The sequence below is a fragment of the Sus scrofa genome, chromosome 1, assembly GCF_054392235.1.
Source record: "Sus scrofa isolate SSC_HxYL_T2T_F1_AM1 chromosome 1, Sscrofa_HxYL_maternal_Yorkshire_Landrace_v2.0, whole genome shotgun sequence".
NCBI classification, from domain to species: Eukaryota; Metazoa; Chordata; class Mammalia; order Artiodactyla; family Suidae; genus Sus; species Sus scrofa.
This window is the reverse complement of record NC_139383.1, coordinates 64,795,089-64,821,365: the sequence shown is the minus strand read 5'-3', so window position 1 is coordinate 64,821,365 and position 26,277 is coordinate 64,795,089. Positions and strand designations below refer to the sequence as shown.

General features: G+C 34.6%; 1 protein-coding gene across 32 annotated transcripts in view; it reads right to left on the bottom strand.

Annotated features, from left to right (window-relative positions):
- LOC102160801 (uncharacterized) overlaps positions 1-26,277 on the bottom strand; it is a 1,256,521-nt gene that overhangs the window by 1,030,361 nt on the left and 199,883 nt on the right. For 17 of the 32 annotated variants that reach the window (XR_014806243.1, XR_014806209.1, XR_014806241.1 and 14 more), the window contains one exon: positions 20,817-20,881. The exons of the other annotated variants lie outside the window; for them this stretch is intronic. The gene's annotated coding sequence lies outside the window, so the exon portion shown is untranslated. The remainder of the gene's footprint in view (positions 1-20,816; positions 20,882-26,277) is intronic. 32 annotated transcript variants of the gene reach the window in all.

Sequence of the window (26,277 nt, the reverse complement as noted above, 5' to 3'; positions counted from 1 at the left end):
TGAATGGATTTTAACACTGAAACAAATTTAAACATTTTGATTTCCTTTGTACTTTGAAAGAAGCATGGATCAAGAGTTGCTAGGTAATGAATACTAAGAATATTAAGGAAACAGTATTTTATAGTAGCTAGAGCCCTGGACTGGACTAAACTTCAAAGGGGACTGATTTGTATTGGGAGCCTGAAAATTAAACAACTTTCTGACTCTGGACAATTTACTTCGGCTCTATTTCATAGTCTCCCCAGGTATGAAATGAGAAGGTGAGACTAGATGATCTTTAAAATCCCCTCCAGCCCTAACCTTCTATGAAATGTCAACATTTTTAGAACTACTTTTTCTTTCACATCTGTACAGCTTTGTCAATATGTAGGCCACTCTATAAGAATTATGGTTTGAATTTAGCATTTACAATCAATACATAAATTTTCATCATTACTTAGCTAAATATCTGAATATTGGCACTGTTTATTCTCTCACATACTTTAATAATAAACAAGGCAATATTTATAAGAGCAAGCATGAATTAGGAAGTTGTGATTGACCAGAGAAAAATACCAAACTAAGGATAATCTGAAAACACTACAAGCATCCTCTTCTTGGGACTTCAGAACACAATGTGTTTTTCTTATTCACCGTATATTTACCATCTTCTAATTATCTGCAAATTACTAATATAGGTTTAACAAGTGGAGGAGGCAAAAGAATTATGCAGTTTGTTACAGGAACCATGAAATAAGAACTCAAATTCTTGGAGTTTTGAAATGGTACCACGGGTTAAGGATCTGGTTTTGTCTCTGCAGTGGCTCAGGTCACTGCTGAGGCACAAGTTCGATCCTCCTCCCAACACAGTAGATTAAGGATCCAGCTTTGCCACAACTGTGGCATAGGTCTCAGCTGGCCTGGATTCAATCCCTGGCCCAGGAACTTCCATATGCCATGAGTAAGGGGAAAAAAAAAAGAGACTCAAATTCTGATTCAACTATTCACTATAGGAAGCTACATGAAGAGTTGCAATATGGTGAGTAAACTAAGTGAATAAATCTGAAGACACCTGCTAACAAGGAAATTGGAAATAAAACCAGTGTGCATGACAATCATTTTCTGCCAAGGGGACCATAAATAAAGAGAACACAAAATGAGGGTCTACCCTAAACAGGTCAGTTCATTCAAATGATATATGATTTATTTTCTTGGTAACAACAAAATAACTAACATTCTTCAAGATTTTAACACGAATTTCCAAGAACTGTGATAAATGCTTTAAATAAATTTTATATTATAAAGGCTACAGAGCTATCATTTCCTCCATTTCCTCGAATCTAGAATTCCAGATGCAGTTTGGATGTTACCAATTAGAGATATGACTCCTGAATTCAGTGATTATTTAAGTGAAACAGAGGCTTATTGCACAAGGCAACAAATTTTCTGGGTCACATCTAGAACCTGTGGTGTGGCTCTGGAGTCAAAGTTTCTGATGATAAATTCTTGGTTCCCCAGCCTCCTGATTTTAACAGTGTGCAATTTCCTTGGCTGAACTGTTCTGCAACATTTTTCTGGGAATCTCCCTGGAAGTCCAGCCTAGCTTCTAATTCTCCCAGAATTCCAACATTTGTAAATACCTAGTACCTTGTATTTTCTTTTTGCTTAAAATAGCTAAAGCAGTTTCTGACATCACCAACTGAATCTTGACTAGTACAGATTACTATTGGAAATAATTATAGGTAAAACACTCAAAGATAAACATCTGAGTTTGCTTAAAAGAAGAACCTGCTTGCCAGAAGGGGTTGAATATTAGTAAACCATGGTCTCCAGTAGTAAAACAGATACTCCGGTTACAACCTATGGTCACCTAGAATGAAGTGTTTATTAAATGTACAACTATAATAAAATTAGTAGCAATTTCTGAAACAGAGTATGGTGAGCTTAAGAAAGCAAGCATGGTCAGGTAGATCAGCTGCTTGTAACCGCACGGAAAACTTAAGAAAAAAAAAATAATAACAGGCTCTAATATAACATGAAGTATTTGTTTAAGCCACAAGCAGAAAACAAAGAAGTTCTCTGACCACCTTAAAAGAATCTCTTATTTCTACTGTCACAGGACTGATTAGCTAAAAATCAAAAGAAGAACCTGATTCTTTCATTGTTAAAGTATAACAAAGTCTTATACTTCTTAACAGAAAATTAGAAACTTGCTTAGGAAAGAGTAGAACCTTGAGGATTTTGTGACAACTGAGAAAAGTGACAATTGGGATTTTTCAAATATCACTGATTGCACAGCACCCCCTAATCTCAAACTCTTGTAATAATATGACAAACCCCATGGGTGATATCTGGGAAACCTAGATTTGGGTGCTGATCTACAAACATCCTGTTGCAGTTAGGGACACCAGTAACTCCTAATCTATTCTAAAAGGAAATCACCTAATTCCATCACCAACTATATATATCATAAAATGCAATGGAATTAGAAAAATTCAAATCAGAGGTTTGGCCAAAAGACATGCAAAAAAAAAAAAAAGGGGGAATCCTTAATAATGGAGTATGAATAAAGCAAGAATAAAAAATTGCTCTAAGCAAGATAATGAAGCCTAGGAATTTAGCTTTGAGTGTTTTTTATTCATCATACTGCTCTCTCTGAGATGTTCAGTACCCTAATCTAAGTGCCCACCCTCTAGAAAGTTGAGACCCCATTTTGGCAAACCTTCACTTGTTGAACAGAGTTCATGTTCTTATTTCATTCATTTCCATTCACTGTCTTCACAAATGAATTTTTCTATATAATATTCCCTCAGCAATCTCCACTGAGGTTTGTAACTGAAAATCACTTACTTTTTTACCTCCCCACAAGATATCTTCCCTTGACAAGTGACCTTCAATCCCTTGAAACAAAGGAGTAATTCATTGCAGAAATTTCTAGGACCAGGATAGGTAGAACATGCATGTACTTAATTATGTAATACATGCTAGATACAAGAGGAGTTTTTTTTTTTTTAATGTATTCTGCCATTTACATGACTGCAAGCTCTGATATCTACTCCACTACTTTCCTATTTGGGAAGGAAGAATGTACTGGGAAGTTTTTCAAACACCCTTCCCTTAGAGGTTACACAGCTTTTACTTAAATATCTCCAGTAAGAAAGATCTCAGCAATCACCAATGTAACTCGCTCTTTAAACAACACTAGAAATTAGTAAGGCTTCATGGTGAAGCTAAATCATACTACCTGAATTTTCTACATGTTGATCCAAGTTCTGCCCTCTGAATGACAGAGATCAAGACATATTTCTCTACTATCAGCCAAGATTTCAACAACTATGTTTTATCCTTTCCAGAATAAATATCTCCAAATCTTTCAAACCTTCCTACTAAGACATAATTTTATACTCTCTATTAATCCCATGTGTTCTTGAATATGCTGTGGTTCAATGTTTCCCTAGGTCTCAGAGTTTGTTTTCTTAAACACAAATTCCAGGTCCCATTCACATAGATTATGCTCTAGTAATTCTGGGGTTTAGACTTGGAAATTTAAATTTTCTTCCAGCAAATTCTAAGGCAAACCAATGCTCTAGATTATTAATATGGTTCCTTGAACAAAATCATAACTTAAGTTGAAAGATAACCAGTTCAGAAAAAAAAAAAAAGGAGATATCATCTCCTTGATTTTAAGTTCTATACGCCTATTATGAGTTTAGGATTGAATCATAATTATTAGTTTGTTTGTTTGTTTGTTTTTTGTCTTTTCAGGGCCGCACCCATGGCATATGGAGGTTCCCAGGCTAGGGGTCTAATCGTAGCTGTCGCCAGAGCCACAGCAATGCAGGATCCGAGCCACATCTGCGACCTACACCACAGCTCACGGCAACGCCGGATCCCTAACCTCCTGAGCAAGGCCAGGGATTGAACCCGCAACCTCATGGTTCCTAGTCAGATTCATTTCCGCTCCGCCACGAAAGGAACTCCCAGAATCATAATTATTAGTATTAACTACTTTCAGTATACCAGCAAATAAAACCTCTAAGAAGCATCTATACCATCTTCTACATCATTGACAGTCTATCAAGTGCACTGCTGATAACAAATCACTCTCATTTTTATAGCCTCTCAGTGCATTTTAGTTTTAGATTTTTCATATAAAGAAATCTTGCACTGAGGAAAAGGAGACCCTCAGTAAGGCATGTGTCTTAGCCAGCTTGGGCTCATAACAAAATACTTAGACTGAGCATTTCTTAAGGAACGAAAATTCATTTTCTTACAGATCTAGAAGCTGGAAGTGTAAGATCAGGGTACTAGCATAGCGGAGTTCTCTAAGAGTTCTCTTCCTGGAGTTCCCACTGTGGCTCAGCCGAAAAAAATCCGACTAGGAACCACGAGCTTGCAGGTTCGATCCCTGGCCTCGCTCGGTGGGTTAAGGATCCAGCGTTGCCTTGAGCTGTCGTGTAGGTCACAGATGTGGCTCAGATCCCACACTGCAAAGAGTTCTCTTCCTGACTTGTAGACAGCTAACTTCTTGCTATGTGTTTACATGGGCTTTCCTCAGTGCGTCCCTTTCCTCAGTGTGTCCCTCCAGCAAGCCTCTCTGGAGTCTCTTAATAGCAATCTTATCTTGAGGACCCCACTCTGATAACTTCATCTAAACCGAATCATCTCCCAAAGGCCCCATCTCCAAATATCATTCCATTGGGGCTCAAGTCTTCAATATATGAATTCTGAAAGACACGATTCAGTCCACAGCAAAGTATAAACTTTCTAGTAACTTCTGCCTTCATAATTATATACATGGTCCAACATGGGAAATAACATTCAATCTGTTCCTTCTTGCTAATTTTTTCCTCACATTTTTAAATTAAGGTTTAAATTTACCAATATCAAGTAAGCTTTTAGGATCAGCTCTGCCCGTCCTCTACCCATATATATTCAATAAATATTTGAATTGGTTTGGGTGCTCATATTTAGTATCAGTTTTCCAGGGGTAAAAATCCTTTAGTAAATCTCTGGGTTTTGTAGTCTTCATGTGGTAGGTGATCAGCAAATGAGAAATTACTCAAAAGAAGTTAGTAACTTTTTCTACCATGCTATTTTTTCAACCCTAACTTCTTTAAAAAAAAAAAAAAGTTTATTAAGGATTTATTAGGTGTCAGGTACCATGCTAGGCACTGCAGAGAAGCAATGAGTAAAATCTACATGCCCTTCTTTATAGAGCTAAAAGCCTAAATGGGGGACCTATATTGAACAAATAATCACAGGGATAAATATATTGTTAAAATTGTGATAGACATTGTGAAGGAAAATTAGAATGACATATTATAATGTATATGCAATACATTCAGAGTAAATCTACTCTGCATTTCATAGACATTAAAGAGTACTGCAATTCTGGAAGCTCTCTCAGGGCTACTACATACATGCAAAGTATGTTGATGGGAGACAAAAAGAAATACAGAATCAAGTTTGGAAGCAGTAGATACTTCAGGGAAGAAAAGATAATTGCTTCGACTAAGTGATGATAGTGGATATTTGAAAAAGTAAGATTTGTAATGTATTTTAGAGATACATTCCAAAGGCATCAAAAGGGAGATATAGAGCTTGACACATATTTGCTTTCACAAAATGCCCCAAACTGTATGTATTTTCTGGTATCTGCTAAGACCAACGAAGTTAGCTTTATGCCTAATTGCCTCTTTACCTTTGGTCTAATTGTTCATTTCAAGTAGAAGGTAGATTTGCTTAACTTTGCGGAACAACCAGCACAGGACACTACCTGTATTATGGTCTCTTAAATTCACTTGATAAAGTTCTATCTGACATGATTTGGGGGTTTTTAGTAAGTCCACATTATAAGTATTTAAGGACAGTGCCATAAGAAATAAACTTCAAAAACCTGAAACTCTCTTTAAAAGAAAATTTCCCCAATAGTTAATATCAATTTTGAGTTTGGAATGCAAACCTCAGAAAACTAGCCTCAAATATAAGCTTCTGGTAGCCACCAATACCCCTAACCTCAGCGAAACAAATCTCTAAATTTGCAAGAATATAAATGCTCCTTAATGTTATAAATAGATTTCTATTATGAAACATATAGGATTTCCAAATATACATAGGATGTATAGGATAAGTTTACAAAATAAAAATAGCTTAATAGACAGATTCATACTGCATTTGAATGTGGGAATATGAAACTCCTTGATCTTTAAGGTATATACTAAAAAAAAAAAAAAAAAAAATCACATGGGAAAAAAATTACCACTAAAATCATACAACATCCTTTAACTTTACAAAATCATGCTAAATTTTATCTCTCCTAGGATGTCAACTGAAAAAGAAACAAATTTATTTCATAGCTGTAGATATTCTTTTCAATGTTTTCCTTGCTAGAAAAGGGATATATACTTTTTGAAAGAAAATAAGAGGAAAAACCTAGTCAAGAGGAAAGAGATTCCAAAAGGATTTATATATAAACAATCATATATTCTTTATCAACCCACATTCCTATTTCAACCTTGATCATTTTCTTCATGGCAAATAAGCACTAACCTAGTGTAAAATAGTATAGGAAGAGTATGTACATACATGGCGGATAAAATACAAGCTGCACCCATTTGGGGTGTTTTTATCATTAACTGCTGTTGCATAAACTGAACATACAATGGGCTGTGACACTGGATAAATCATTTGTTTCCACTTGTTATTGATGACATTTCATAACTCGTTTGGGGCTCTGCTTTGCCCCGTCACTCGTGAGTTATGAGGTCATCAATCATGACTGGGAATAAATGATTTATGTAAGTTGCCCTACTGTATATTTTAGGAACAGTATACAATAAAACACACACTATTGATTTCTAATATTGTTGCATTATGTGTATCGTGTGTTTGTGAGACTGTGGTCTTGTATCATCACTAAGAAATATTAAAATAAATTATGAGAAAATAAATGCACAAATGATTCAGAGAATTCCCATTTTTTAATTAACCACTTGCTAAAGCAATTTTAAAATCTCCTTGAATTAAAAACACACTGTCTTAAAGGAAAAGGAATTGTACTTAAGGTCACAAATTCAATATATGAGGTCATGATTAGGAAACAGAAAAGGATGGAGAGAAACCCTTTGAATAGGGTATATGCCACTCTGAATAACCTACAGAGATACTGAGGACACACTTCCACTGAGGAATATTTTGTAATTGAACATCTGAAAGGTTCAATGGCTTAGTAACGAGAATATCATCAAAATATGAAAACTTCTTCCAGTGTTTTTAGGGAGGAAAGAGGTAGAGTGGGGAGCAAAAACCAAACTGATTTTTTCATTGATAAAAGCCTAGCTCCTTTAACTGTAACTCAGGTTGAGTTTGGAACAATCTATAAGCAAATTTAATTAACATATTAACTGAAAATAAACATAAAGTGATCAGGAAAATACTTTTATTTGAATGGAGTTTTTTCAAAAGGATGTGTGGCATCTTAAGAGACTGGAAAAATTTTCTTTTGCTTCCTTCCTATTTTATCCACCAACTGACGTTTCCATTTTTTTTCCTGATGAGCTTAAAACTATAAACATGGCTTAAAAAAATAAAATTACAAGAAAATGCAAAGAAATTTAGAGAAGCAATCAAAAACATATTGAAAATCAAACCTAGAATAAGAGCATCAAAAATCCAGGAACTTTCAGCTATTTGCAATTACGAGAGTAATTGCTATTTTAACATGTTTTGCTTGTTCCAAAGAAACTCTGGTTCGTAAGCTGAAATTCAAGGAGTTTAAATTACAGCAAAATCTTTTAGGAGCTGATCAAGACTAAATATACAATCAAAACAACCTATTATCTACATATTTTAGTTGATTAAAAAAATAAGGTACCTCTTTTGAGCAGTATTATGCAAAGTTATTGACCAGCTGTGTTCAATTCCCAGTGATGATAAAAAATTACTAATTTGAAGTATGAAAAATTTAAGTCAGACAAAAAGAAAAACTTCTTTTTCTTACAGGAAAGTATTAAATATTGACATTATTGGGTACAGCTGTAGAATTTTCTTTGGGAATTTTTAATACTAATTTTACTTTTTTAGAATGATTTAAATTTGTCCTAATATAATACCAAGGGTTATATTTTATAATATAATGATTCAAAATGATTTATCACAATTCCTTTCACTATTTAATTCTATGATGATAATAAAACATGTTGCATAGAGATACAGCATAAGGGGGTTGGGGATCTCAAAAGTGAGAGTTGATAGCTTTTATGATTAATAAGGTTATATATGAGAATGTGAATCAGAGGTCTGTGGTTTACCTAAACATCCTTAGTTTAAGTTCAATATTATTTAGAATTATTTAATTTTTAAATTTTTACTCTAGATTTTTTTCTAAGTGCTCTTTTTTAGTTAGTATAAGATTTCTTAACTTATGGCCTTGAATGGGCTTTGAGTTCAAAAACTACCTAAAATTTTACATGGTGAGTGCATATTCATGTTTATGGGGAGAAAGCTTTTAACATTAAACTTTATTCAGAGTCCAGATCCCAAAACAAACAACTTAAAAGATTAAAACCACGATTTGAGGATTTGAGAGGCTGTCGTTCATAATCAAGTCTATAATCCATCCTTCCAAATTGTTTCTAAAATTAATTCCATTTTTAACTTTCTTTCTCTCCCTCTCCTCCCTCCCCCCCTTCCTCTCTCCCTCCCCTCCCCTCCTGCCCTCCTTTCCTCCCTGATTCATTTTGGCAACTCATCACAGGGAAGTACTTAACTTCAGTCGCTACTTTTGCTATATTTCAAATGCCTTTGGGTAAAAGCTTGGTTGTAAATTTAATAGTTTGAACTTAGATAAAGTGACTTTTTTTTCTTGTGTGCAGATATCAGTTAAATGTGATTTCCCTTCTCTCTCAATGTAATCAAAGAGTAGCTGCTACTTAAATGTGGCAACTCATATATGGAATCAGAACAATTATTTTTAGATGAAAAAAAAATTCATCTAAAACTCAGGGTAAACCTCGTAGCGTTTTAATTTCAGATTTTTACCTTTTTAACGATAATGTGATGTGATATGGGAAGATTATCATTTGCTCTAAGGAAGCTACACGGAGAGGGCCACAGTATAATCAGGATACATCCTTGCAGATTTGAACTGTAAGTGGTACGTGGTAAATTCAAAATATTTTAAAAAGAAATAAAGAAAGGGAAGGTAGGAGGGAGGGGGAAGGGAGGAAAGGAAGGGAGGGAGCAGGAAGGGAGGGAGGGAGGGAAGGAAAGAAGGAAGCAGGGAGGGAGGGAAGGAAGGAAAGGAATGAAAATTAAGGAGGGGAGGAAGAAAAACCGGGTATAAACCCTATTTAATCAGTTCAGAGCTATTTTAATGAGTTCGTTTTTCCAAGCATTAGAAATGCTGATGGAGCCCCAGCCTATATTTGGTAGTATACTGAGTTGAGTGTGGAGAGATTGGGGACTTAACCCCAGCTCTGCTCCTGACTCATTGAGTGACCTCAAGCCAGTTAACCCATCTGTTGTTTTTCAGAAGGTGATGACTTGGAGACTGCCTAGAAATTGCTGTGCATTAATGGGGTGACAGTCAGAGAAAGACGCCTGGGGCTGGAAAGATTCAGTGTAAGGAAATCAGCCTTTGCTGCTCTACCCAATCATGTCAGCACCACTGCTCTTTGAGGGGGCTTCCTGCCATTGTTGCTCCCTGCTCCGGAACACCCCATGCTGCCAAAGACACTACAGGGGGTCACCTTTAACAGACAACCTCATTTTCAAATTTCCAGACCACTAAATCAAATGAACCAGTGCAAGGGTAATTTTTTTAAGGTTGCCAAAGAGATACATAGAATAGATGTCTATCTTGGGAACAGAGAATTACAGCAGGAGTCTCGTTTTGTGATGATTGGAAAAGAAAGTAGATCAGAAAGCAGCTTCTTGAGTTTGGGAATTATTTAGATTTCAAATTGTGTTTTGCTCTACATCAAATTGGATTAGATTCCTTGAATCTTCTAAGACTTTGATCCAGCCTATTTCACATTTACAAATTAAAAAGCAGCTTTGGCAGTGAAAATCATATAAGATACAACAAGAAAGCTTTGAGGGGCAGATTTAGCCTAAAGGCCCATCCATTTGTGCCGTGTCTCATACCAACTTTGAGAAAATACACTCAATTCCTATAATGCTAAACATTCTTCAATAAAGAGGTGTGCATTCATAAACAGCTGTATACCTATATTCCTTTATACTGTTCCAACTTTATCATGTTTCTGAATCCAATAATAATTTATTTCATTGGAATTAAGAAAACCAAAATTCTGAGTATAAAAGTGTTATACGAATGCAGATAAGTTAAAATATTAACTATTTTTATAGTGGATTTGCCATATTCTGTCAATTTCTGCTCTTCAGCAAAATATTAATTTTTAACCAAAGTTAAAATAAATGACTCATATCAAATATTTGATAACATGTCCATTGCACCTGTATTCGCCCTAAATAACCATGCAGAAGTGTGAATAGTAAGGAGGAGGAAAGAAAGGGCCTAAATATTCAAAATCTAGTACTCTGGCAACAGTAAACTTAGCTAGGCAAGAATTTTAAAAGAAAAAGCCACTGATCACCTTATGTGTGAACAGGAAGTTTGAACCAAATTAATCACCCATCCAAACTACAAAGACTAGACCAAGCACCCCTTAAGAAATAAAAGGATTTCAACTATACTTCAATAAAACTTTAAAAAATAAAAAAAGAAATAAAAGGATCATCAGGCATCCCCAAACAGAATCTTTCAGCACAGTATATACTCCAGCAACTTCCCAATGCCATTACATATGTGCAGGGCTTTGTCAATAGGGTTTTAAAAGCACTGTTATTCTCCAGACAGTGCTCACTACATGAACGCTAACATAAATCAAAAATACTGGCGTGTGTTCCCTGTAGTCACTGCTGCTTAATCCGCTTACTCTAGCCCTTCCCACCTTCACACAGGGTCATCTCTCCATGTAACCGACATATTCCCTTTTCAAACATCTTTTCTTTCATGAAGGTTTATAAATGCCTTATTGATTTTCCCACACAAGGCCAGTCAACTTCTGACTTCACAAGAAGAGTTGAATAAAGTAGCTGAACCCACTGCTGTTTCCCTACCTACATAACTAAAGTACTTCTACCTAGTTAATTTTGGCTTTACCAACTGTCCTGGTCATAGAATAGCCATCATCAGTCTCAGGGTTCGCAAAGGAAAAAGACCTGTCTGTACTGCTGCCTGACTACAAAGTTACAAAACCATTGACCAAATAATTATGTAGCTGGCTTGATTCTCCTCCTAGTTTCAGTCCAACATGCTAGAAAAAAAGAATCTTGATGCAAATTCTGAAAACATTTTTTTGATATCTGATTATCTTTTCAATAAATCAGGTTAATCAAAAAAAAAGGTTGTGTCCTGTACCCTCTACGTTTTTATTTTCGTTTCTATTTTTTTGTTTTTTTAGGGCTGCACCCACAGCACATGGAGGTTCCCAGGTGAGGGGTCCAATCAGAGCTGTAGCTGCTGGCCTATGCCAGAGCCACAGTAATGTTGGATACAAGCGGTGTCTGCAACCTACATACAAGACGGGTCTGAAACCTACACCACAGCTCAAGACATGCCAGTTCCTTAACCCACTGAGTGAGGCCAGGGATCGAACCCAGGTTCTCATGGATGCTAGTCGGGTTCGTTAACCACTGAGCCACAATGGGAATTCCTACATTTTTTTAAACATGTTAGAAATTAGATTATAAACTTAAAAATGTTTTGTCTCTGATTTCATTCATAATTTGTCCACAGTTTTTGAGATGATACTTTCCTTTTATTTTATAGGTTATTATTCTATTATTATATCTATTATTATAAGGTTATCTATTATTATATTACTATAAGTTATTAAGATTTTATATTTTCCATAGTTTTAATTTTTATTTGTGTCACTTCATCCATAATTTCTTCTGAGTCTCCACTTTCTTTAACGAAATTAAGTGTTTTCAAAAATAATTTGCATCAAATTTGTCCTGCTTTAGAAATTGAATAGGCAAAAGAATTGAAAAGGCAAAAGAATTACATACATTACACAAATATGAAATAGTAAATGGGCCTATATAGTTGCAAAATTTCTACATATTACTTAAAGCAATATATTAATCCAAGTTAAACTGTGAAAAATTGATGATGTATATTGTAATCCCTATAGTAACCATTTAAATATATATAAATGAAGTTCTAAAATTTTGAAAACCATTTCTATAGTCCAAAATAAGATAGTAAGAGGGGAACAGAGAAATGAAAATCAGAGGAAAGAAACAAGAAACAAAACTTTAATAACCTAAATCCAAAGACACCAAGAATTACATTAAATGTAAGTATATTAATAATTCCAATTAGAAAGCAAAGCCAGACAAAAGTCTATGCTTTCTATATGAGATATATTTTAAATATTGATACAGATGGTTTAAAATTAAATGGATGGGAAAAGACAGATCATGGAAACAGTACGTTCATCAAGGCTGGAGTGGCCCCATAGCAGCTTTGTTTATAATAAACAAAAACTAGAAAGCCTATACTCTGAAAAAAGGGGAGTGCATAAACAAGCCAAGATTCATCCACACAATGGAATACAATGTAGCAATAAACAGGAATTATTGACACACTCAACAGCATGGATACATCCCAAAAACACTACCCTGAGTAAAAAAAACTTTACACAAAACAGGACATTCTGTGTGATTCCATTTACATTCCACTGTAGAACAGGTAAACCTAATCTGTGTTGGAAAATATCTGCTTGGGGCAGAGACTGACCGAGAAGGGGCATAAGGGAATTTTCCCACGTAATGACAGTGCTCTATGAGTGATCGTGCAGATGGCTGGCTACACAGACATGCTATTGTCAAAACTCAAAGTACACTTAAGAATTGTTCATTTCATTCTACTTAAACTTTACATCAAAAGAAAGATGTAAATAAGTATTGAACACTAATTGGTGATATGTATGGCAGGTGTTTAAGGGAAAATGTACTGATGTCTGTACTTTCATGTGAAAGGCATCAAAAAATAAATAAATGAAGAATGTAGGAATAACTAGATGGATAGATGTAGGACAAAGCAATAGTAAAATGTCAATAGCAACATATAGATGGCAGTTATATAGATGGTGATCACAGTAAGATTCTTTCAACTTTTCCATGTTGGAAATTTTTCTGAACAAAAATTATACAATTACAGATTAAAAGAAAACTAGAAGGAGGGAAGATGGGAAGGGATATACAGAGGGCTAAACAGCATCTGCTTTATTCTTTGAAATGAAGAGACAAAATGGTCTGAAGCAAATAAAGCAAAACATTGATTTTTAAAGACCCTAGTGTAGGATTCATGGTTATTAGTTGTATTATTCTATTTTTCCTTTTCTTCATATCTTTCTTTATGCTTGAAATATTTCATAATTTAATTTTTTTATAAATGAGTGGAATGAATATAATACATAAAGGGCAATGGTTTGAGATCTGGGACCTGGTATTTTATTCTCCATTTGGTCATTAGTTAGCTGTGACACTGGCACAAGAGATGAAATTTATCTAGGCCTCAATTTCCTTTTATAAAATAAGAGATTCACATGGACTTGGAGAACAGACTTTTGGTTGCCAAGGGGGAGGTGGAGAGAGTGGGATGGACTGGGAGTTTGGGGTTAGTAGATATAAACTATTGCATTTGGAGTGGATAACCAATGAAATCCTGATGTATAGCACAAGTAACTATATCTAGTCACTTGTGATGAAACATGATGGAGGATAATGTGAGAAAAAAGAATACGTGTGTGTGTGTGTGTGTGTGTGTGTGTATGACTGGGTCATTTTGCTGTACAGTAGAAGTTGACAGAACATTGTAAATCAACTATAATAGAAAAAATAAAAAATATTTTAAAAAATAAAAATGAGATTCATTTTCATCTCTACAATTCTGTCAACTTAAAATAAGTAAAAATAAACAAAATTTCATTTTTAGGAATTGCTTCTTGAGAGAATGTTATATATCAGTCAAAATACTCAAAAAGTTAACCATACAAATGGTCAGAAAGTAATTCTGTATATAAGGGAATTATGTACAACCTAAATCCAATTAGGTAATATATAAGTAAGAGGTAACACATATCACTGAAGAGCCCAAAGCCCAGAAAGAAAATGGAGCAAAGTTTAATTTTTAAGACATGATTTCTACTATTTATTCTCCCAATAACTTGGAATCTTGGGAATTCCACTTTAAGCCTCATTTTTTTCATCCCTACAATACGGAGAGGAGAGCCAATGACCTTTAAGATTACCGCCAGTTCTAAGCTTCTACAACTAGAATTCTATTTGAGTTAAATATCAGTGAGTGTGTATTACTAAACTTTCACTTTTCCTCTGGTAACAATTAGTACCTCTACCTAAACATCTTACTTAGGAAAAAGGTAGATTGTACTGTGTAAAATATTTGCTGAATAGTGTGGCTTTTTTGAGAATCACATCAGAGTCCTCACCACACACCTAGCCAGAAATGGTGGTGCTAATGAATTACATGCAGTGGACAAATTAATCCTGCAAAACTATTGGGATTAAACTTTTCAATGTAGGATTTAAGAATGTAGACATAGGGTACTCCTGGATATCAAACACCATGTCACTAGGTTATCTATCACAATATCATCCCTTGGGTGCTAATATTATACCCCAGTATGTACACAGAAAGTTACAGTACACAGAAAGAACATGCAGATACAACTGTAGCAAAGAAGAGATAGGGGCAAAAAAGAGAAATCGATGTATTTAATGTCAATATTTACCTGCTACTTGGTATTTCCCTATCCTTTAAGGAATTTACTGAGTTTAAAACACAGGTTCTGGTTATCAGCTGAGTTAGACATATAATAACTGTTTTTCTGACTACCAAATGAAACTTTTATCATGTTAAAGAAAAAAAGCAGGAAAAGGAGAAATTCCTGCACTCTTCACCTCTCATCCAAGTAACTTATCCACTAAATCTTCACAATTACATTCTTTAAAGGAAGAAAGGATGTCTAAAAAGTAACAACTACTGCTACTCTCAGAAAAAAAAAAAAGGCAGCTTTTCTTCTTTAGAGCAATGCTATTCCAAGTCATATCTTATTCTGTGAATATCTTATTTTGAATAAAAAGTTCCTAAATCCCAGTTTTATAGGGCAGCATTTCTTATCTGACAGGCAAATCTTTTAAGGTTTCTAATGTTATCTACTTTCTCAAAACTTAACATGCTATGTCCATGGAGAAATTTCTTTTTAGACATACAATGTTGTATTGAGATTTTTGCCTTTTAGTTAGATTAGAAGCAATTTCTTCTTTTTCTTTCTCTTACTACTTTCTTAGTTCCTTTACCTTTCTTTTTATTTTAATTTTTTAATTTTTTTTGGCTGTGCCCATAGCATGTGGAAGTTCCCAGGTCAGCAGTAACCAAAGCCACAGCAATGACCATATCAGGTCCTTAACCCGCTGGGCCACCAGGGAACTCCCATTCCTTTCTTTTTATTTCTCATATGATTTTTCTCGTTTCTTATACCTAACTTAAGTTTGTAATTTCTCATGGTCATTAACATGGCTAACACCTAGGTCTTCCCCAATGGAGTCTAGTAGGAATTCATTACATTGTGCAAAAAATCTTTTGCCAAGGAAGCTAAAGAGGAAACAAAAAAATATGAAGGAACAAGTCTATTTTTCTGTTATGATGTAAAAGGCACTTGCCACCAGAAGAAAATCTATTAGTTCTACAGTATAGCTAGTTATACATAAGGTTAGACCAGAATCCCTAATGTTCAAAGAAACTGTATTATGCCGTAGAGTAGAGCCATCTTTTATTTCTAAGAGTTGATATAAGCCTCAGTATCTGTGGAGACCATTTGCCACTGTACGCAACAGTTTTATGAAAGCTAAAAGACCAAAGGCCCATGGAGAACTGATAGCAGGTACATCCAATAGTTGTATTTTTTTTAAAAAGGAGTAAGCTTTAGATTTTTGCTTAATAGTCTGCACGTCCATTTCTAGTTAGTCTAAATGCATTTCAAAAAAATGTGGATACACTTTTATTTCACTATTTTAAGCCTCAAGAAGGACATAATTTTTAACAATAAACATTAACTAGAATGGCCCAAGGCAAAAATACCTTTTTTTTTTGTTTCTCAAGGGGCAAGCAGAGACAAAGCAGTTGGCTCTCCCAGAATCAGTCTGTAAAGGTGTAAAAAGGCATGTTGATATTACCGTGGCTTATATTTCTTTGAGAGGGAGGAAATGGGGACATACTTCCTGTGTTTAGCATATAGTTTAGGCTGTGGATAGTTGGGCTTGGGAGCATGAAGATGGAGAGCAGCATGAAGACTTTTTTTCTAGGAATATTCTAAAGGTCATGAAATGTGTGGATTATCCAGAAAAGATATAAATGTTGCCTATTTCCTATCACCATTCCTTACAGACATCTACTTTAAAGAAAGAAATTCTGTTTCCTATAATATGGCAGTGTATAGGAGATAAATTCTGTTATCCCACATAGCACTCTTCTAAACTTCTCTAAAATCAAGTTAATACAATAATTTGTTCCATTACTTCCAAAGAAGATAAACAAATGTAGCAAAGAGGGAAGGGCATTTTTTTTCTTTTCACTTTATTATTATTATTATTTTTTTAGGGCTGCACCTGTGGCGTGTATAAGTTCCCAGGCTAGGAGTCAAATCAGAGCTAGAGCTGCCAGCCTACGCCACAGCCACAGCCACAGCAACACAGAATCTGAGGCGTGTCTGTGACCTACACCACAGCTCATGGCAACGTCGGATCCTTAACCCACTAGCAAGGCCAGGGATCGAACCTGAGTCCTCGTGGATACTAGTTGGGTTCATTATCACTCAGCCACAATGGAAACTCCCAGAAGGGCACTTAATGTGGCTGCAGGGACTGTGTGTTTAGGTAAGGCAGGAAAGGGTGCCAGCTAATCAAAATAGACTTGGGAGTTACTTTTGAGAGTAAAGTTGCCAGATTCCTTCCATGTTGTTAAAAAGACTAACACTAAATAGCAATTGTCTTCCTGATAAATCGTTTGGCCTGATTATTCAAAAATAGTTATCAATGTCTATGTATTCTTTCAATCTTACCAAGAAGACAGAAAATGCTAGGGTTTTATTTTTCATCATTTTATCATAATTTGGATTCATAATCCTTTTACTAGACATCTTTCTCCTTCCTCCCCACTGTTTTCACCAACAGTTTCAAAAGAGAAACAAATCATAGGAAAGGAGTTAATTATGGATCTGGAAAAATGAGGCCATTCTTAGAAACACACAGAATCAAAAAGATAGATTGCCAAAAATGCTGTATCTCCATATTTTAAATTTAAACTATGCTGAATACTATTAATAACAAGCTAAACAGAACACAACAGGAGCATTTACAGTCCAATTATATTATTAATGAAAAAATAAACTATTTCCTTGATGTCATAAAATGCTCTTTTCCAAAGAGACACGTACATTTTCTTAGTAAATAACTATGCCTTCCAAACAATCTATTTATGATATGTGCTACTAAAAATTACTGTTGATAGAAATGGTGTTCAAAAATTCTAAAGATAACAGGTTAGTATGTGAGTTATACTAAAAAAAATAAAGCCTAGAGAAAATACTACACATATTGCAAAAGAAAAGGAATTCAAAATAGAAGAATCAGGCAGCCAAAAATGCATATCTAAACATTTTCTTTTCCTCCTTACAAGCAAAAAATAATATAGCTAAATATGAAATTCAACTTTCTATTGTCTTTCTAGTCAGAAGTCAACTGATCCCTGACACATGTGGCTTTGTTCTCAACAGTCAACACAGAACAAAAGCACTTTTCAGAGTCTTATCAGGAAGTACAATCTTGAACTCACCACTACTCATCACAAATTAAAAGCTGGATTCATAGAAATGTCATTTGTACAGAGCTACCATATTTTTGGAGTCTCAGTATTTCTCTAGCCTTTAGAACAATCTATCTGTGAATTAAGTTAGACCACCAGACATAACCAGAACCTTCTCCTACTGACCATCTGCAGGACTTCTCATTACACACAGATAACTAATTTGTCAGTGACAACTGTCAGGCAAAGATTCTATGTTTGATGAGGACAACGATTACACCTCTCGCTCACAAGCATTTTCCACCTGCTGCAGTGACAGATGAAACATAAAATAACTACTGAATGAACAAACAACCTTTAGATGTGCTCCCACTCGCTTTACCAAGAGGCTGCATAACATATAACTAGTTTTCATCATATTAATGTGTATGTTGACCATAGATTATGATTAAGGGACATATTTCCCTGAATTATACAATGTTCTGTCTATGGAGATCCAGGAGATTAACTTCCCATGAACCTGTGTACCTGGGACAGTTGCTTAACTCCCGAAGAATCAGTTTATTCTCTTGACACTGACTCTATGTACCCTGGAAGTATTTCCATATTTGTATTGGTTGTTAGAGAGCTGAGGAATAAATGTGTACCCTGTCTAGCCAGTACTCGGGGCTTCACAGTAGGCATTTGGTTCCATAGTTACACTCCATTCTGTGCCCTTTCCTTCTCTGGATTTTCTTTGGCTTCAATTCCCTCGCTTAGTTTTAAATTTATGTTATGTATCTTTGTAAGCCACCTTAATTTCTTTTTGAATCAAGGTGGGACATAAATAAATTGATTTTTTCCCTTTGTGTAGAAGTTATTAACTTTGCTGAAGAAGAGAAGGGGCAAAGGAAGACAAAATATAGACTTTGGCAATGTATGGCTGATTTTAAGAGACCTTGGGGATACCTTGTGAAGAGAAGACACTATTTCTATCCCACATTGTATAGTTTTAGTTTTATGTACAGCACAAGGCAATTGCACAATGTCAACACTTTTTATTATGTTACATCCATTATTTTAATGCTACAAAATATTTAAAAATAAAAAGCAAAAGAATGTAACTGGACCAGAAGAAGCTTAGCTTTTACTTATGGTTAGAACATTAGGAACAAGGAAAATTGACAGAACTGTAAACATATATGGAAAACATGATATCAAGTAGAGAGAATGACCTCTTGCTGCTGAATTATGTTTTGAGATATGAGGTCCCTCCCTCTCCCCATACTCCTCTCTTTCACAGAGTAAATTATCAATTTTTCATGAAAGGTAGATTCTCATGAGACAGAGAAATAGATGAATGCTAGATAGGAGCAAATAATCACAATTTTTCTAAGAACTAAGACTTGAGTTGAATAGTTTATTCAGAAATGCAGTTGCATTGTATCATGCTCTGACAAAATTATGATAATAGTCAATCTGAACACAGACTATTTCTGTATTTGCTATTGCTACCCCTGCATCTACATATCAAGTACATTTAACTAAAAGAAAAGAAGAATGACAAAGGAAAATACACACACACACACACACACACACACACACACACACACACACACACACAGAGTCATCTGCCCCGAAATAGCAAATACATCTCTGTCACAGGAACCATACCCATCTCTGCTCCAGGTTCAGGTAGAGAACCACCGTCAGTCTATTTTAGCACATCCATTTAAATTTTGTACATCTTTACAAATGCAGTTATCATTACTTTTGTTACCTTATCACTCTCCATGATTGCTCTCTTTCAGTCAAGTACAAAGGCAGTCTGAATATAAATGTTTTGTCATAAAACTGCTATTCAAACAATAAAAAGGGTTATAATAGTACTAAAAATAATTTACCCCCAAGACTGCCACATAGACTGGCAGTGTGCAGACTGAGGGGCACAAAGCACCTCCGTCCATACTCTAACTATCCTCTGAACTCTTCCACTGCATCTGTATTCACAACTGCATGATTTAACAGACAATTAAGATAGCATCACATGGTTAGGATATCCAGAACCATTTTTGCATAAGATTTTATAAAAGACACAAGTTATTTTTAGCAATATTACCATCACTGCACCTAAGAAACATGGGATAAATTTGATTGAGAGTTTGTGTCTTTCAAAATGAAAGTCACTTTTAAGTTTGTAAGTTTGAGGGCAGATGGATAATTATGTAACATATGTGTATATATATATATATATATATATATATATATACACACACATATGTATGTACACATAATGTACATACACACATATATATATACACATATATACATACAAGTATATATCATGAACACATCACATAGACACATATACCTATCTGGGACATATATGTATATATCATACATATACACATATATATATCCTGTGTACATACACACACATGAACACATATATCCTCTATATCATACATACATATACAGATATAAAATCTTTACTCTGAAAATGCTTATGTTGGCATCAGAACTGGCTGTGCACTGCCACCCAGGGGCTGTCTACAACATTTTAAGACTGGTATCTTGCCAAAAGGCATTCAAAGTCATTACCGAATACATCCTGGACAGTCCTTCATGGTAGCTGTTAGCATTCCCATTGCATTTTTCTGTAGCTTTGGTGTCATTTCCCATAGCCTGAGTGCACATTTCAGAGAAAGGCAGAGAAAAGGAAGAGAGAAAAGAATGCCAAACAAGCAAAAGACCACCTAGAAAGAAATAAACAAATTATACTGACAAGGTTGACAAGAATGAGTAAGAAAAAGGGAAAAAAGGGAAGAAGGAGGTTTATCAGGGCTTCATGCCCACTGCTCTGGGTAAATATTCTTTCTTGCAACAATAAAGACAAATAAAGTACAAAGAAAGGATAAAACAGAAGATTACAGACCTGGCCGGTGTTTGATAAATGGCACTCTACTTCACTCTGCTTATTGTGTACTTCATACCTCGCTCCTGAATATGGAAGAGAATTTTATTAAAGATTTAGCCACGGTGGTGGTGGTGACTGGCTCACAGTAATTTTCCTACAAAGTAGTTTAATCTATCACAGGGCAGACAGTGCACCTTCTTACCATGTATCATATCTGTCTATTGAGTAAGTGCTATCCAAATCCAATTTCTTTTCATTTTTGGAACCTGTGATGCATATTCAAGATACACTTTCGTTTTGTCTTTGTCCTAAATCAGGTGCTGTATTAAGATTGGGGCCGGGGGGTAGTATTAATAAAAAGAAAATCTGCACTCTATGGTTTCTATATCATTCTGGTCATTTTTTGTATTTTACAAAAATAAATTGCATAATTTCAATGGCATATAATATTGGCCACATGTGGAATCACCAAGACCTTTTCATATTTATGGATATGAATATGAAGCACTGCACCACTGATTATGGAATGAACTTAGAAAATCATTACAGTCAAGTTCCGGTTTTGAGCTTTGTGGAGCACATAGGGGTTGTTCCATTCAATAATGAGATGACTCGTGCAATAATAGGGAAACTATTTCAACCAAAATCATTCAGCAGTTCATTATGTGATAAAATGTAAATCCAAAAGTGTCATAAGCAAGGTACCTTCAGAGTGCTCTGTTACAGAATCACATAAATTAGAAAAGCCTCATGAGGTCACTCACTTCATCTGTTTCTGGTAACAGAGTGCTCTCAGCAAAATATTTTCAAATATAGAGTCCATGCTCCATCATGAGATTCTATTATTTCTCCTCTCATTGCATTTCTTTATTTCACTGTGATGAATTGTTTTCTAACCTGACAATTGTTTCCTTTAATTGTTATTGGCCTTTTTGTAACAAATAAGTTCTTCTTCCCTTATTCAACTGTAACAAAGCCTTCACACTAGTCACATTCTGCTTATAGACTCTCCTTAAAACTGACATTACATGCATATTTTTTAATTATAAGGCTAATTAGCATATAACTTGGCCAGAAATTTTTACATTTAGAATCTCAAACTATTATTGTTCTATAGTCCCTTGGAGAATGCATAAGTCCCAGGCACAGTCAATTCCCATCTATCAGCAATTTAAAAGATACATCTTTTCAGTTTCCAAGCTGTTTCCACCCTCAACATTTTGGACCCTTTCTCGTTTGGTCCCAAGTACAAACATAAGATTTTTGGAAGTTTCAAAGTAGTTCTTTATTAGAAAAACTTTGAGTCCTCTCCAACCTTGACCAAGTCCTTCAATTTAAAGGTGAAAAAATAACTTAATCCCAGGAAGTAATTTATCTATATGGTCAAACACTGACTGATTTACATTTAGACAGAAGAGAGAGATTTTAAATTTAAAAGACCTATTTTCAGATCCTGCTTCTGCAGTTAATTAGTCCTATGACCTTGGGTAAACCATTAGCTTTCTGAGCCTCAGTTACTTGTCTGTAAAATGGAAATAATAATACTGAGCACATGAGTTTGTTACATTAATCAAGATGAAGTGTATAAATTCTATTATCACAATGCCTGGCACACAGTAAGTCTTCAATAAATGATATCAATCAGTCACAAAACCAAGCCCAGAAACCACTGCGTAAGAGAATGTCTTGAGCCACATTTACTCATGCCACCTAACATCTCTCATCACCTATGTATTATAAAGCAGTGCTTATGATAAAGACAAAATTAAGCTTTCACTAACACTAGGTAAAAGGTATACATTTATCAAAACAAAGTTTATTACAACTAAAGAGTTTTTTTTTTAGGTCTGATTATAGAAAACAAAACAAGTTAGATAATGCGCCACACACACACACAAATTTAGCCCTGGGTTTGGGAGAAATGAGGAGATAATAATCAGTAATACCAGAAAGAATCTAATTTTACATTTTCTAAAAAATATTGATGCTAAAGTGTTTATGTAAACATTTCTTAACATAAATGAATACTATTACATGATCTTTATGTAAGTTTGTTTTAAAATAAAATGCATTTTTCATATTACAAAAATAATGCATGTAGTGAAGAAAATTTTCAGAGTATATAAAGATTAAAAAATGTATAATCCTACTATCCAGAAATGATTGCTTTTAATATTGGTGGAAAATCTTAAAATATTTTAAATGTATATTTCTTAATTATTTCATATAAAATTAGGTGATATCCAACTTTCTTCCCAATTATAAAGGATGAACATATGCACATACTATTATATACCCTTGAAAACATAATTTTTAAGTGGCATATCATAGGGATTTGTCAGTACTTTAACTCCTCTCCTATTCTAATACATTTATGCTGTTTTCAATAACTCTGAAATAAGCGTTTTTATTTCTGTGCATTTCTCTTGGATTAGAATTTTCAGTCACTCATTAACCTGAAAACTGCTTGAAGCCACAGCTCTTATCCAACTTGTATTTGATTTTACTGTTGTTATAGTAAAGATATTCAGTAAGAACTACTCTAAAAAAATGTCCTTATTAATTTTCAGCAAAAACATTTCCCTTTACAAACACTATGAAACTAATTCACAATCTGGGATCTATACTACTCTGATTTCTTTATATTTTTATAATAAGTTTTGCATAAAAAATTTAATAATTACTGCTAACTATCCCCCATTTGGAAATTTCCTCTATAAACTATAGATCTTCATAAATATCAATACAAGCAAGATATGTCTAAAAATTAAACTGTTTTGATAGTCACTATAGTGCCTATATACCTAACATGAAGAGACCAAAATGTTGGCAGCCAAAAAAAAAAAGTTGTCCCTTATCCATAGATTTCAAAATTCTCACATCTTTTAGATGTTATTTCTTGAAAAATCTAAACATTAATATCGACTCACATTTCTAATTGGTATTTCATATTAAAAGAATCCAGTTACATTATATATTTATACAATTTGGAGATTTAAATTTGCAATGGTAAAAGGAGTCTAACATTTTAAATAATTTTGAATCTGATGTATGCCACCTGCACTAGTCTTGGAAACTTTCTGAAGATTAATCTGAGAGTTATTTTGAAGTCAGGTCATTATAACAAAGAAGAAAGCACCAAATCACATCATGCTGAAAGTGGTGGCAAAAAAACAGAGAGTTGACTATTTTAAGAATGTTTGTAATTGTCCTTAAGGGGAAAAATAGGCCAAAAAATACTCAGTCTGAAGAAAAAAAAATGATATGGGAGGTTTTTCCTTTCAAAAAAATGATTTTAAGTATGTGCTTACACATGTTAAACTAATGCTATATTTCCTCTATTCATCACCTTCAAATTCCTTCTATTCTGACTATTCCAATAAAAGGCACTCTATTGACAACAAAAGAGTTTTATTTTTAATACTGCTTTATTTATATTCAAAGCAGAGTATTTATAAGGCATGAAGCACCAGTTGTAATGAAAGACATTAGTGCATTTTGGAAACCACGAGTCTTTTATCCACTTCTGTAGCATGCATTCTCTAAACACAGAAGCTTCTTACCAAAAGTGAAGAATTTAATACCTGTTTAAGCACAGTTATATAGAGATTTAGACATCTGTAAAATGTTTATTTTCATACTTCTAATAGAATCAGTTACCAGAGTCAGCAGTACAATTAAACGGTCAGGTCAAGAGCAGATGTTTTGTCTTGCACCTACTGCCCCATAGCGCCACCTGGCAGAAGGATGAAGAACTGTATCGCTGTGGCCTCCAGAGAACAGAGTCCCTAATAGGCCCAGTACATTGGGTTCTTCTGAAAGTCCCCAACTGATTCGGACCTCATTTTCCTCATTAAAAATGGACATATTCACACACCAAGTTTGAAAAGCTTTGGCTTTTTGCTCACTTCTTTTTTGGTTATTTGTACTTTTTAAGCATCTTAATTTAGAACACTTCATTTTTCAAAGGACATCTTCGCTGTGGCTGATCACATCCGATGGTGATGAATGTATCCACATTTTTCAAAAATAATTTGTCATCAGTTTTCATGGAGATCATCACAATAAGTTAATTTACAATGGTGACATAAGAAAAATCCAGTGTTCAGCTGAGTGTAGCCTCTTTGAAAAAGGAACAACAGCAGCAAAAAAAATAACCTCTCACATCCATATACTTGAATCATTACAACTTTTATTTATATGTCTACACACATAGAAACATTTGTGTTTGCACCCTCAGCATGTATCTAAACACAGGATTTATACATGTTAACATAAACAAAATCTTATAAAATCCTTTGACCTGTCCCTTCACAGTGATTTACTTCTAATCTGAATACATGTAAACAACTACGGACATTTACAAAATAAGCATTTTAATGACAATTATTTCTGTAATATGATAAAATGTAGTTTCACTATTTTTACTGAAAAATAAATTTTTGATATCCATTGTTCTTTAGGCCTAAACAATTATCATTTGTCATTCCCATTACTTCATAGCCTCACACTTAAAAATGGGGGAGAAAGGTAAGGAAGTGATAAAGATAGCCTTTAGGTTTCCGGTATAAACTGAGATTCTAAAAATAATACTGCCAACTCATTGAGCAAAATACCAAGCTGGATTATGTTCATACTTAGCTTGCTAGTGTTCTAATTGAAGAAGTTAGTATCTTTCTCTGTATTACATTACAGTTTTCCTGCCCATAAAACAAATAATATCTGATATATCCTTAACTTGTGGGGAAATTCTCACTTAATAAAAAAATATTTTATTTTTGCTTTGTATTTTCTAGTATTTTTTTCTATAGACTATTAAAAACCAAAGTTTATCTTAGAACCAATCAAAATATCCCCAGCTCCTGGATATTTAAAGCTTACAAAGTTGTTTGGTTAGTAAAAATATTACAGGGTAGAAGACAAAGCCCTCCAGATTATACACTCACACAAAGCTCTCTTTTTAGCTTTTCCCGTAGATCCCTTATAATGTGTATGAGGTAGAAGGAAGATGTTATAGGAGGGAAATATTTATTGGGAAATAGCTTAAATCACTTCTTGATGCATTTCTCTCCCTCCCTCAAGACCCAGGGATGGAGTAGCAGGCACTACACTGGAGAAGAAAAATAAGGCAAACAAAAGTGGTGCTCTTCCCAGCCTACCAGTCTAAATGTGCTTTCGACATTGGTGGACTATCTCCAGCTGATGTTGAAATAACCTCTGCAAGTCAAAATTGGGAGGTGTAGGGGAATGATACCCTATTCAAACTAAACCTTTGTAACTTCATTTGTATATTTAATCTGAATGACCAACACACTGTGGTCATCAGGCCTATGTCTACCCTGCTGGGTTGCCCTCAGGGACTACTCTAAGCAGAGAGGCCCCCAGGCTTACATACCCTGGACCCATTTGGAATAACAAGGTTCATAAGTCCTTGCAGTCTTTGCTGGACCATCACTGCTTAATGCTTCATGAATAGAAA